Source organism: Chroicocephalus ridibundus, chromosome 6 (genome assembly GCF_963924245.1).
Source record: "Chroicocephalus ridibundus chromosome 6, bChrRid1.1, whole genome shotgun sequence".
Classification (NCBI taxonomy): Eukaryota; Metazoa; Chordata; class Aves; order Charadriiformes; family Laridae; genus Chroicocephalus; species Chroicocephalus ridibundus.
In genome coordinates, this window is record NC_086289.1 from 32,598,525 (window position 1) to 32,612,327 (window position 13,803).

The following is a 13,803-nucleotide window of genomic DNA, read 5'->3' on the forward strand; positions in this document are numbered from 1 at the left end:
TGATCAATGCATGATCATTTCATATGAAAGATTGCAACTCCTTAAAAGTTTCAAGCAACAAAAATATTAAAAGGATGGATATCACCACTTTGGGGAGAAAAACAGAACTATAGAAAGCACACCTACAAACTCAAAGTCTGGTAGCAGAAGATCATGTGTCATCTATAGCAGTATATAAATACCTTTCTGGCATGCCTCGTTTTGATGTTAGTATTCACATAATACTTTCCCAGGTTACTGACAATGCATTTATAGAAGCTTTATCTGACATTAAGGTAATTAATTTAGTAAAAACTTTACTGTTAAAACTGGTTGGATATTATGAAATGTAAACATGCAAGGCTATCGCCAGTGTTTATTTTCAAAGTTGTTTACTGAAAGAACACAGCAGTAATCACGGGTCTCTTTGTTGAATGACAGCACATTATAGCACATTCCATTATTTAGTTATACTTTAATCTCTTTGTAAACACCTATCATCAGCAGGTTAAAATCAGACTTCAGACATGTAGTTAGTTATTCTTACAGTACCATGCTGTATTCCTTTTGATGAAAATGTACCAGACCAAGTATCAGTAACAGGATAGACTATTTCAGATGGAAGGGACCTACAACCAACTCAGGGCTGACCAAAAGTTAAAGTACATTTATTAAGGGCATTGTCCAAATGCCTCTTAAGCACTGACAGGTTTAAGGCATTGACCACCTCTCTAGGAAACCTGTTCCAGTGTGTGATCACCCTCTCTGTAAAGAAATGCTTCCTGATGTCCAGTCTGAACCTCCCCTGGTACAGCTTTGAGCCATTCCCACGCATCCTATTGCTGGATACCAGGAAGAAGAGAAAAGCACTCTAATGACCACGATGAAATCAAGGTTAGTTTATGATTTCCATTAGTTAAAGGTGCTTTACTTATTTTGAACGTTGTTAGTCTTTATGGCCAAATTTTAGGCTTCATTTTTCTATGTCTACCTCAAGCTGATTTCAGATTTTCAGTAAGAGTAAACAGTTTCTCAGAAACTGTTGAAAGGTGAAGCAAAGTCACTTGTTCACATAAAACCTTGTCTTCAGTTTTTACGTTGAAAAGATCTCACATCCTGAAAGCAAGCTTGACATCTAAATTTCTCTGACAGTTCTCTGAAATTGAGATCCTACTTTGGGACAAATTTGGGCATAGATAACAAACTTAGAAACTACTGAGAAACCAATTAACATAGCAATTTAAATAGTGGCTTAAAGAATGACACTTAAAAACATCCCTCTGAACAGAAATCCACCAGAACCTCCAAGATACCAGAATTACTTTTACAGGTCTTTTGGATAATCACTATGAGAAAAAGATTTTTAAAACACAATCTTATATTGAAAAACAAAACAAAACGAACAAGCCTTAGAAAAACTAGCACCCTCTATTATAACATACTTCTCTGTAAACTTAGAAAAGCAGCTGTCAAAGTCACTAAATCATTGAAAGCAGACACATGTCCTTGTGATGTTCCACAAAAAAAAAAAAAAGGGAAAAAAGTCAAACATCCTGGTCAGGTGTCACCTCCATTCTTTTTCTACTACCAAAAGAGTAGTAAATAAAACCTTTGGTGTGTATGTTAGCATGACAATGAAGCCACGATACTGTGTTTAACATGAGTCTGATGCTATGGCAATGAATATATTACTACAAATTTAGCAATGCTGACTTGGCCTAATAACACACAGGAGAAAAGAGTAATCAGAGTAAGTTCTCTTGGAGGGGAATAAAAAAAAAAAAAAAAGAAAAAGCCTCTTGAAACAACAGAGGATGTAGCAGCTGACACTGGGATAGAAAACTCAATTTCTAGTCCAATGGTTCAGGCTGCAAGGAGTACCTGATAGTTTCAAGTTATTCAGTTGACTCATCCAGCAGTGGGAGTCTTCATGTTAGTCTGCAGCATCAATAGGACAGAACAATCCTTGTATCAAAGCGCAATCCAACAGACCCTTCTAATGTACAAGAGGACCCTTTAGAACAGGATATGGTAGTATATTGTACCACTAGTTGTATTTTTTTTATTGCAACAATCTGAGTTTCAGAATTTCCCCATCCTATCCCTTAGCAACAAAAAGACAAAGCTCTTTTTGAGGTCACGTTATTCACAAAAATGTTGATAAGATAAACAGGCATTGTACCTTTTGTCAAAAATTTCCTCAAGTCCACCAGGCTTAAGAATTACACAGTAAGCAACGCCTCTTCTACCTTACAATTTCTGAAGTTAAGAAAAACATCACAATACAGCCTTGACACACATCTCAGCAACCCAACTGCATAAAGTCCTATTGCTATAAGAACCAAAGATGGGGCTAAATAGGAGGCCAGTTACAGGATACCAAGCTTTGAGGATTTACTGCGAAAAAGTATTAAAAAGAGCCTGAAGACTACAAAGCCAAATAGAAGTTAATGCATAGGATGCTACTTCTGGACAACTGAAAAACATCACAAAATAACAGACAGCTTTCAAACCACTTTTGTGAGGAGAAACCTGGGTATGTTTCCTTAGAACATCAGAAAATACCTACTCTCAAACTGAACCTGGCCAATATAGTTTTGCTTTGTCTAAACTGGAAGGTGTAGCTGTGATGCATCAGAAAGGCAAATAATCCAAAAAACTAGTGGAGAAGAACTAAAGCCTTTGCAAAAATTCCTCCACCGTTTGAATTCTTGTTGACAAAAAGCATCAATGGAAAAAACGCGTAAAGTTATCCTTTCCTCATACATAAAAATATACACTAGACTTGTTTCAGTTATAATACAATGGTTGTTCTTAGACTATATTTTTATTACATATACAAGTGTATCCAAATATTTTTATTTAAAAAAAAAAATCAATAATCCTGCCAGTATGGTAGAAATATCTACAAAGAAATCTTACATGAACATAGACAACACTATTCTAAACCCTTATATTAGTTATTCATATCGATTCTCTTTGTATGATCTACAGCTAACACAAAAAAGTATTAAGGCACCAGAGTATCCCAGGTGAAATGTACTACTACTTTCTCATTAGTAGTTCTGTCTCTGCAGTTGTTAAGATCTCCCATCTGGATGCTTCTGATATGACATTTGAACACTACAGTCAACGTGTGGTTGTACTTTCAGAACAGAATGCCTTTTATTGTCTACACAAGTTCATTCACCTGACTGAAAGCAGGGATCAATGCAACAAGTTGGCATAATTTTGGAAGAATAACAGTATACTGTGTTTATAAGATTCTCTATGCCTTCGTATCTGAAATGAGAAGAAACTGTACCCTTTTGCATCTGAAAGCGATTAATGTCTCTGTAGTGTCAAGGTGTGTTACGAGTCTTATGCTGGTGGGGAAAAAAAGACCACAAAAAAGTTAACAAGCAGAAGATATGCATGAGTAAAGGGGAGAACTACGGATAAATCTGCCCAAAAAAACCTCAAGGGAAGTGAAGAGTTTGAAGGTAACACAGAAACTAACAAAGTATCATTTCAGGTACTTGAAGAATCAAAAAAAAAAAAAAGGATGTAGTCTTTACAAACAAACACTGAACAGACTGGGTTAATTAGTCATCTGGAGGGCAGCTAAAGAATAACTGCAAGAGTCAGTCAAATACGATGCAAGGCTGACAGAGAAGAGAAAAAGACTTCCAGGGCCTTTTTCAGTGTTGTTTTCAGCATTTGACAACACCCCCGATAGAGATAGGGAAGAGATAAACAAACAGGAACTCAATACAAGTCTGCAAAAAGGCAACGTTAAATAAGACTTGAACAGAACTGTTAAGTGAAGGCAGAAAACAGAGACAGAAGACTTCTTTCACTTTGAGAAGACAGTGGGCATCCAGGAAGGCACATTCCATACTACAGGGCTAAAGAGAAAAACCCCGTGGCAAACAACGATGTAAGAACAGAGGAAACCACACAGGGAAGAGAAAGGACAGAACTCTGAGGGGTACTAAAAACAGGATAGGAAAGGAGCTATTTTAAACAATGTACATTGCAAGTCACATTAAAGATAATTAAGCCCAACATCCAAACATGTATTTATTTCATCATTTTGTTTATGCTCTGTAAAAGAGGGTTGCCATGACAACAAATGCAACAAGAACTTTGTTCTGAAAATCCAAGACTTTTTATGTTTAACCATTGGCTATAACATTTTTTGAAAATGATTCAATATTCTTGAAAATATTGAGAGGCATTGTATGTTCCAACTAGGTTTATTGAAAGTAGATAGGAAATATTCGGTTAAGTTATTACCCACCATACCTCAAGAAGTAGCTATACTTCTCTGTAAGAAACCTGAAATTCAATAGCATGATGAACAGAGAGGAAGAAGAAAACCAGAAATATTAACCATTCTGTGGAGACTTCGCTAGTCCGTTAGCAACAGCACTTTCTAAATGCACAGCACAAGTTAAATCCCAGAGCCACAAAAAGCATTCCTCCACTGCCATCTAGCCTCCAGTAATGAACCTACAAAAAAAGAAACTGAACTGGGGGGAGAAGCATTCTGCCCATCTTCCTGCAGAATTCCAGCAAAATTTAAGAATGTTTTATAATATTTTTTTTTTTTTAATTTTTGCTCTTAAGTAGAAAGTTTCTGATTTGCTATAGAGGACAATAATAGAAAGCCATCAAGAGTAAGCATAAATAGTAACACAGAAGTAGCAGAGGCAGAAGAAAAGCAGTCCCTTCTACCCATTACTTCCAGCCTGTTTTCAGAAAAGTCTACCGGTATCAGAAGTTCACAGTTAGTCTGCCTACACATAATGGAGTATTTTACACTATAAAACAGTATGTAATTGCTATGGATACTCTTAACTGGCAAAAATAATTGTGAATGACTCTTACTGTGCTGATTTGCACTTGTATTAATAGTGCGAGGTTCAGCTTAAAGGAAAATAGGGAGGCTTCAAGTAACTCCCAGCTGAGAAAGGAACCAAACCATAAGCTCAAAATTCAGCAGAACAGCATGGTCAGGGCTGCTACCAGGAGGTCAATTAAGTTTCCTCCCTGTAAAAAGTTTTAGTTATATCCTAGCTAAGTTTTTGGCATAATCTGAATATGACTTGTTACACAGCATTAATGTGTTCTACTCTTATACAGTCAGCTTAATATACTTGTTTCTAAATAAAAACAAAACAATCCTCAAACACCTCCTAGCTAGTTTGAGTAATTCTATTTTGACCAACCTCTAAACGAACTGCTAACAACACAGGAAGCATCCTGCCACTTACTTGCACTGTTGCAAGAATACATTCTCACCACATTATCCTGATACATGGTATCAGATTGCAGTTAGTATCAATATGCCCTGAATGCATTGTTAACTGCTCTTGAAAAGAAAAGATGTTCAAGGACCCACATTTAGAGCTGTGGGTAAAGTAAGACTGAAACGGGTGTACACATTTCATCCAGAGAGACCAAAGCTGTGTATACTACAAAAACAATTCACCTCAACATGTTTAAGACACTGCCCCTCCCCTAAACCAATGTTCCCATAGCTTATTAGGACACAATTTTAGGTAAAAAGGAAAAGTAATAGGAAACTGTGTGCCAATCTAGCTGGTTTTAATCAAGTTATCTGTAAAATGTTCAGAAACCCAGTTAGATGGGTTAGACGTATGTCTCAATTTGTTTATATATATATTTTTAAGATTGCTTTTCTTGTTTATACTGATAACTTTGAGAAATATTCCAACTTTGAGACTACTGTTCTCTTTGGGCACACGGTTACCCGCTCAGTATGGTTTGAAGATTTCCTAGGAGTAAGGAAAGCAACATTTGAGACTTCATGTAACTGTATTGCTGAGTTTAAGTAAACTAGAGTAATTCTGAAGTCCTTCTGTTATTGAGAGTGATGCTACTTGGTAGAATAACGAAAAAAAATTGAAAAGGAATAGCTATAAGCTCACACTAAATGTAACACTGGCTATGCAGGTACCAACTCACACAGGAAAAGTCACTTACAAGCTTATGAAATAAAAGTACTAATTTCTACCAGTATTTATTGTCAAATTTCACACAGCACCACATCAGCTGCTGCTCTCTCCCCCACACAAATTCAAAGCTATCATTAATGGCTACCACAAATGAAACACCGGGGTAGGAGTGAAGTTGCCTTACTTGATTTTACCAGCCAAAACAGCATGAGAAGATTTACTGTGTCAGTTCTGAATCAAGCAGCTCTCAAAGGCATATATGCTTTCCCATCCCAAAGGAAAAAAAGGTAATTTGCCATAAAAGCTTGTTCATGAAATGTCATGCCTCTCAAACCAACATCACAAGAGGTTTGTGCACTGCAATATAGCTATATAACCTCTTAATAATATTTGACAGCAGGGGACATGTACATCACACAAGACACAGACAGAACCACTATTTCATTAAGTAATTCGGTTCCTCAGTGCCTCCCATTGCTGTAAGAGTTAAGCTCTGAGGCTGAAGACTAGAGCAGTGGTGGGAGGGTAGACAGTGGCTATTTTCACTCTGAAGGCAGCACCTCTGAAATCAGCCTCTGCTTTCGTGACATTTCCTTTCTCTGCCATGAGCAGAAAATGGTCTGTCAGGAAACTCCACCAAAAGCACATTGAGGAACCATGCTAACAGAACACACTGAAACAAGTTTGTACTCTTAGCTCCCTATTAAAACAAGTAGTAATATAGACCGAGTTTTACATAGCAGTTGCACAGTTTTCTACTAAAAGCTTAACTGTGGAAATGTTCATTAAGGATGCTCTCCCACAAATTTAACACATCCACAAATATTATCTATTGATAACGGAGACTAAATGCAAAAAGCTGACACTGACTTTTGAGGCTTTGAAATCAGAAACAAGAAATCTAATAGCTTTCCAAATATACATTTTTAGGCATAAGAAAGTTTTTTAGAAAATGAGAGTATGATAAAGAAATGTTAGAAGACAAGTTAGAACAGTACGATTCAAGTGAGCCAGCATCATTTTTGTCAGATTCTGGAACACAGCATGGAGACATCTGGACAAAAGAGCATGGAACTCTGACATGACCTTAACAGCTTAAGCAGAGGTTAGCAGCAACACCAGCATCAGGTAAGTGGTACACAGATGCACGCCAATGAAAAACACCTTCCAAGGTTGACATCTGCATTAGATTCCAATTCCAGAATCACTGTATTTCTGAGCAGGAAGTTTGAGCCACTTTATACATTTTAGAAAACAGAATAAGACAAAGCTCTTGCACATGGACACCCTAAGCAGAAATGGCAGCTTACCGAGCTGCATACATACCAACAACGTATTTCCAAAAACTCATTTTATATCACAAGTAAAATTCAGACCTGGTGTTTGCCACTTTCTAGAATGCATCAGTAAAAGCTAGAAATCTCACAGAAGACTTCCTGGGCTACTCCAGTGTCTCCTGACAAGAAAAATATTGGCCTACAAACCCAAAAGTCAGGCTTTCGCCTAAAGGAGTGTGAAGGACCAATGAATTATTCAGTCTGTCCTGCAAGACAGTGTTTCTTTGGTGACAAATGCAACAAATGAAAATTCTCCAGTATGCTGGGCACAGACAGAAACGTGTAAGGAGGTACAACACAAATAGCAAACCCTCTGGGTTTGTTCTTAGTCCCTTCCTAGGAGGTTCACAGATACTTTTTTGTTTGCTACAGTGTGTCCACATCCAATTACACAGACATGACAGTGAGAATTTCAATTCTTGCCCACACAGATCCACATGCCTGCATAAGATTATTTCTGAAGTGCCTTTATCATTGGTTTGTTTGAATACTTTCTAGTTAATAAGCAGATAAAAATCACCTCCCCCTATGCTAGTACCACATTCTCACAGTCAGTCTCATTACCCTGACACACTAATGAATTCTAGTATCTATTCACATACCTATAGGGAGAGATTGGCTAGTTTCCTCCTCTGTGGTCCAGTTATGTTGCAACTGTGGCTAGATAAACTTTGAAGCAGCAAGAAAGACTAAAATGTCTGGGGTCTCACAGGCTTGTTAGGCAGCATCTTCAGGTGCCAAAAAAGGACCAGCTACCTCAAAATCAAAATTAATATCGGTATGACGAGATCCCCCAAGATTAGGGTCATTATACTTAATTAAATATTATTATACCACAGGAATAACGCCTTCTCCTTCCTTTCAACCTCACTCCTGCACTAAAGTGCTGAGCATCTAGATTCACGTAGCAGAAATTTTGAAGTCTGCAACTAGTTGTCACCATACCAACTTCTCTAACAAAGAAATAAATTTAAAAAAAAAAAACAAACCACCACAAAGTTAAAACTGTGTCTTTATTAATGTCATAATGAATTCAAGTCAGAATGGCACTGACCAAGGGGAAACCATCCTTTGGTTTCAGGCACAGAACAAATTCAGACTCTTCTTAAGGAAATGCCCAATTGAAGTACACAAACTACTTTGAGGAGCTATCATAGGAGCTCACAATACAATTAATTCTCTGTATTAGTGTAACATTTTGTTAGTCATAAGACACATATTATAACAAAGGAGGAAATGCAATTAGTCATCAACACTGCTAATCCGAGTACAGACTGTCAAAAAAAAAATACAAGCGTGTTTTTTTAATGATGTCCTCTGTTTTGAGAAAGATCTTTATTGTTCTTTGCTGAATCACATTAAGATTTTTGAGACAAAGATTTTAATCCATATCAAGATGCAGGTACAGTCTGCATAAAGACCAGAACTGCCAATGAAAGTAAGGTTTATGCAATAATATAGTCCAGAAAAGCAGTGCTGTTTCAGAAACTTAACAGGCAACTCCCACATACTCACATATATGAAAACTTACTCATTTAACCTTTGAAGAATAGAAGTACACTTTCTTAGGGAAAAGACCAGGAAACATTATTCTGAAATGAACTCTGAATTGGCTGCAAATTATCAGTTTCAATCAACACCTCTGCTAATACCCAACAAAGTAGCATGACATTTGCTTTTCACATTTTTGATGTTCTAACTCTACCCATTGTTTCCTTCCATTAAAACAGAAAGCCAGCTCAACTACACTTCCTCTATCACACATCAATCAGCCGAACAAAAGCATAAAGAACATACAACATGTGAAAAAAAATAAAGGAAGATGTGCTTTGAAGAAAGACTCCACATTTGTGGGAAAGAGATGGAACAGGGTCTGGGAAGAAGCCACATCAGCACATTTCTGCACTGCTTAAATCAGAACTGTGACACACCGGGAACAAATCATAAGAAATCCTTCCTCTTGAAGAATCTAAATTTGAGCATGAGGGATGAGTATATCAATAAAGTAATAAATACTGATAACACTAACCATTACTATCCATTTTTAATTCATGCATCATTGTAAAAAGCAACAAATAGACTCCATAAGACTCACTCAAGGTTACAAAGTATGGCAGATCAGCAGTTGGGATCTCTTTACTCATAGATCATTAAGCTATTTTCTATTCTAATAGCAAGTACACTCAATCCACCAGTGAACAAGAACATTCAATTTATTCTGTTTCTTATTGGGGAAAGAGCTGAATGGCGTGCAAGTCTTTCCTGACTGGAACATCTCTGCTAATGGAGACTCTTAATATCAACTTGCAGACAGAAAAGCAAATACAAGAATGGGAAGAAAAAAAAGCCTTAGATGCTGGAAATCTAGAGGTTTAAGTAATGGCTTACATAAAGATACCATGAAAATCTAAATAAATTTAAGCATCTTTATTTCAATGATAAAATTATATGTATATATACTCTTTCATATGAAAAGGCAGATTTTACATCAAAGCAGTTATTTTTTTAACTTTTCTTTTACATTTACCTTCACCATCTTAAAATCTTCAGACATTTCACTTGCAGTATGAAAAGCAGAAAAAAAGAATCAAATTTCAACTATCTCATTAGATGGAAACTGCTTTTTATGTGTGCTTCTTGTAACTAGCTTGCACCTGAAAGGCTCATTTCAAGGCTGCTCTTTTTAGAAAGTTATAGAAAAAAAAAAAAAGAAATGCCTGTGTCAAGAAAAGACACATACTTAGCTTCACTACACCCTGTTAAATGGATGAAAATAAAGCACAAGACGTTCCGAATACTCTGTATTGAATACCTCAATAAACCAACCACTAATGCTTATGAGAAATTTCATAAGAATGCAACTCATTTTCAGTGTACTACTTAAACTGTATTCAAGTCTGTAAACACTGCTTTTAATTCAGAAAGATTTTGTGCTGAAAATGCTTCCAGTGGCTGTTATACAGTGCTGCTAGCACAGTATGGAGACTCAATATTTACTTGTTTGAAATTAGCATTGTACTGTTTTCAAAATAATTTCAGCACTTCTATCATAGTATTACATAGTTCCATCAAAAAGCCACACTGGGCAGGAGATATCTTATCTCAAATGGTAACTTCTAAGGTATTCACACTTCAAAGTCTCCCAAATACTGCTTTAAAAACAAGACAATCCTTATACATCTGAATAGTTGTTTTATTCCACACTTTTACACTATCTTAAGCTTACCTGCACTTGGATTTTTATTACAGCTGTAACAAAACGGTCCAAAAGTTAAAAAGCCCAGCTACTCATGGAACAAGAACTATGGCTTTAGCATTAAGCTGCCAAAGAGAATGTACAACTAAAGAAGGCAGAAGACAATACCTAGAACACTTCACTCTACAGAAGTAAATGTATTAGAAACACACACATTACAAGTCTGAATGCACATAATAAATTACTCACTTGAGAAATCAAACTGTCAATTTAAAGCTTACTATAAAGTCATTTTGAGAAGTAAATTATTTTAAAAAATTAAGGTAATTAACACTAAGTTATTGTAAATAACTAAATTACTGTAAGTAATTAGCAATTGAACTAAACAATGCTATTTTAGCAAGCTTATTTTCTCTTTCTCTAAGAAGCAGAGCATATTTCAGCATACTTCACTGTGAGTACTTATGCCTCTCGAACCAGAAAGCATTCTGCCCAGGCTCAAGAAGTAATACAGAATTGCTCTTTCCCAAGTTTCAATCACAAACAGGAAAATATACAACAAAACGAAAGAGTCTTATGAGATTTCAAAAATTACCCAGGAAGATGACAAATATTTCACTTTCCAGATAAAATTCTGGCCACATGTCAATAAATGACAGAACAGGTTCGTTCCAATGAGATTCAGATTTCATCCCAAGAGCAATTAAATTCTCAGCAAAGCAGCTAAAACCCATCTGTCTCTTCAAGCCAGTTTTCAATTATTCCATAATCTTATATCCTTATAATTACATTGATGCTCACTCTATATATACCCAAAATACTGGTTTTATTTACTTTAGTAAAAGTGAACACAACAAACATTCATATTGTTACTACAGTAAAAAGGGGTCAGAGGACTCGATCTCTTTTGTCTTTTTTTAAGAGAAGGTCTTGATCTGACCAGATAATACAGAGAACACTCATAAAAGTTTCCTGTCTAAACCTATTTGCCCAAATGAAATTGGTTTTCAAGAAAAAAAACAAAACACAAAACACAAACACACCACAACTTGTTCACTAGAGAGTATTAGAGAAAAAAGTCAAAGCTAGTAGAATATCAGTTTGAATTTTTACTTCTTGCAAACTATTATGCACTAGAATATTGTAGTGTCTTTAAAAAAGCACATACCTCAGAACAGTTCACACAATAACAACTGTATCATCTACCCTATTCTTAATGTAAATAAGAACTTTGACTTTACAAAAATATTCAAAGCTTCACTCTGAAAAAATATGTATTAAAGCTTGCATTTCTCATGTGTCTACTTAATATTAAGGACAGGAGAAAACAAAACAGCTCAAACCTTGCTACAGCAAGAGTGCTACACTATTAGTTAAGCAAACGAGCGATGAGACTCCAGTTAGGATGCATGTTTTAGGCTACATTGCTTATATGTATGTTGAACAGTATTTCCAGACAAAAATTAATGAAAGCAAAAGTGTAGCAAGGTTGATATACTATAGTCCAAGTTCTCATTCCAAGGAATAGGGGAAAAAAAAATTTGTTTCCTGCCCTCTGAAGTAAAATGACTTTAGTCCTAAGCAGCTATTTCAAAGATCACTGTAGAAGTTAGACATTCTGTCCTTCAGATGCACAACTACTACCAGACTTCTACTGAGGGAATGCTGACCCTCAGCTGCTAACTGAACAGCCACAAGCAAGCAGAATACTAATGCAGTCTCTCCCTTCAGTAAAACAGAATTCATCTATAGGAACCAAAACGTCTTAAAAGTCTTGATTTCAGCTTGGTTTAAACCAAAAGTTTTTTGGTTTAATGAAGACAGTTATATTACAATCATGAGCACAATCCAAACCTAGAGACATAGAAAAAGCGCAGATCCACGTTAAGGTTTTTTTTTTTTGTTTCCCTTTCCTTCTGTAATCTAACTCTTAATTTTGTTTGCAAGGCTTTGTTGTTTTTAAATAATTGTAATCTAAGCTTCATTTATAACTACTTACTCAGTGTTAGTGAAATGAAGAGACATTTTAATTATAACCTTTAACTTGGTTGCTGGCCCAAAATTGGCTAGCAATAGAATTGATGAAAGCCTGTACTTGAGGAAAAAAAACCAAACCAAAACACGAAACAACAACCAACCAACAACCAAAGGAAAAAACAAACCAACCTAAAAAACCCCCACAAACAAAACAGAGTAGAAGTTGTACCTCACATTGTTGAGCAGCTTTCCACCATGAAACAGTAGAGCAACTAGATGCTAAAATAAGTAGCTGAAACACAGGACATAAGCAAACAGTACAACTAAACTTTAAGTGAGAATACATAGGGACAAATATTGTCTATGTCACTAATTTACAGAGTCATCACAACTGCTCTGCTAAGCATCACTCATCTCACACAGCACTGAGCAGAAATAGCATTCACTGATTTGGTGCTCTGCAGTAAAGACCAGTTGTTGAAAGAAGTAAGGAATACCAATGAAATGAATGCTTAAAAACATTTGCAGGAGTTCATTTCTTAGCACGTTAACCAATGGTAAGCCTTCAAAACTGGAAATGAAACAAAAGTAGGGACAGTGAAATAAGTTATTTTCTGTTACACACTTAGAGAATAAAAACATCTTCATCCTGACAAGGTCTCAAAAAACCCATGCAAATCGTACTTAGCTGTAAGTCCCCATGGCACGGTCTTACGAGAGGTTATTTAGATTTGTATAACTTTTAAACCTCCAACAATGGATTGCATGTTTTCTCCATAGGTGTTGGCTCAGTTAGCGAAGGACAGAAGGACTGTCCTACAAGAGGCCAAATTTATTTTATCTTCCCTTCCCTGCTTATGTCCTTAAAACCAAGCTCTACTGAGAATAGCAGAGATACTTGCTTTTCTTCCCCCAGAAAAGGAAGAAAAAGACTGAATAGCCAGCAAGCTCCTTCCATTGTCTTCCTATTCTGGTTGCCATTCCAGAAGCCTTGTTAAAATCACCTCTGCAAAAGCTGCCTTTTTAAAGATGGTCAAAACACTTTTAATCTAAGATTACCCAATAAGGGCTGCACTGCCATCTATAGAAGAGTTATCAAAAAGCATTTAATATTTGTTGTTGATACTAAGGATGATACAGCTTAAAAGACTAGCAATACAACAGCGGGATGGAAATTAAGAAAAAAAGGGGGAATTTTACACTAAACCCCACCAATTACTCGCCATCTAAATACCTGAATTGTTATTCAGCTACGTTGTTTCCACTCATCCCAGCCTGATGCCACAGAAACTCCAGAAGCAACTATCTGCTTTGGATATTTCCCTGGAAATATTAATTCCAAGGGATAGTC

The 13,803-nt window shown here is 36.2% G+C and overlaps 1 protein-coding gene and 1 long non-coding RNA gene across 9 annotated transcripts in view; one reads left to right on the forward strand and one right to left on the reverse strand.

Moving 5' to 3' along the window:
• Nucleotides 1-13,803, reverse strand: part of CCSER2 (coiled-coil serine rich protein 2) — a 76,626-nt gene that overhangs the window by 43,131 nt on the left and 19,692 nt on the right. The window lies entirely within an intron of this gene.
• On the forward strand, nucleotides 701-9,378 carry LOC134517974 (uncharacterized). Its single transcript, XR_010071801.1, has 3 exons — nucleotides 701-873; nucleotides 6,972-7,070; nucleotides 9,010-9,378. It is a non-coding gene; the product is annotated as an uncharacterized LOC134517974 (long non-coding RNA).